Here is a 928-nt window from a genome sequence, read left to right on the forward strand (position 1 = left end):
TAAGGAGACCGAAAGGGGGCCGTTTGTGCCATGAGTCAGAATCGACTGCATGGCAGTGCCAGGCCCACTCCTTGGTGTCTGACACACTCCTCTTCATAGCCTCCAATGTGGGGCATTCACACCCTTGTTTCACAGTTGGGGAAACAGAGGCACAGCGACAGCAAGTGACCTGAGCGGCTGCATAGAAAGCAGAGAGGTGGCATCGGAGCCCCGACAGCCAGGCTGCAGAGTCTGGTTGTAACTCCTATTTGATGCCGACCCGCCGACCTTCCCTGCGGAGGAGTTACTTCAGTTTCAGGAACGAAGCCGCAGCATCCGGACTGACTCAAGAGACCCAGAGGCAGACTGCCCAAGTCGGCAGGGGAGTGGTCAGCTTCGGGTCCTCTGGTCAGCAGAGGGCAGAGCCAGAGCATCCTCAACGCCAGCGTCCCCTTGCTGTGGTGATGCAAGCACTTTGGCCGCAAGGACGGGCTAAGGTGGCTGTGCCCTTGGGGACCAAGATCCTGCCTGGCTACCTCGGCTTTCAGGAAACGATAACAAGGAGGGGCTTCTAGAGTATTCTTGGCTGTCCTCTTTACGGAAGCGGATTGCCAGGCCTGCCCTTCAGGGCAGCCCCTGAGGGGTTTGAACCGGCAACCCTGGAGGAAGTTCCCCGGAGCGCTGCGAGGTGCGGAGGGCCACAGTCGCTCAGGAGGCTGTGCGCCAGCCCTTCCGTGATCCACCGACCAAACGCTGCTTGTCGCACCCCCATAGTGGTGTCGTAGGGCGCTGCCCAGTTTGTTGGACAAATGGGGTTAAAACAGCCACGGCATTTTCCCACGGGTTCTTGGAACCCGTGTGTTGGGTGAGGATCCCAGTGGGGCCTCACACTTGCTAAGCCCACCACTTGAGATGCGAAGGTTCCGTTTTCCCTCGAAATCATTTAACA

At 58.6% G+C, this 928-nt stretch overlaps 1 protein-coding gene across 1 annotated transcript in view; it reads left to right on the forward strand.

Moving 5' to 3' along the window:
- Nucleotides 1–928, forward strand: part of DCLK3 (doublecortin like kinase 3) — a 31,457-nt gene that overhangs the window by 24,251 nt on the left and 6,278 nt on the right. The window lies entirely within an intron of this gene.

This window comes from Echinops telfairi, unplaced genomic scaffold (assembly GCF_000313985.2).
Source record: "Echinops telfairi isolate 266 unplaced genomic scaffold, ASM31398v2 ScPeMD7_7420;HRSCAF=8458, whole genome shotgun sequence".
NCBI classification, from domain to species: domain Eukaryota; kingdom Metazoa; phylum Chordata; class Mammalia; order Afrosoricida; family Tenrecidae; genus Echinops; species Echinops telfairi.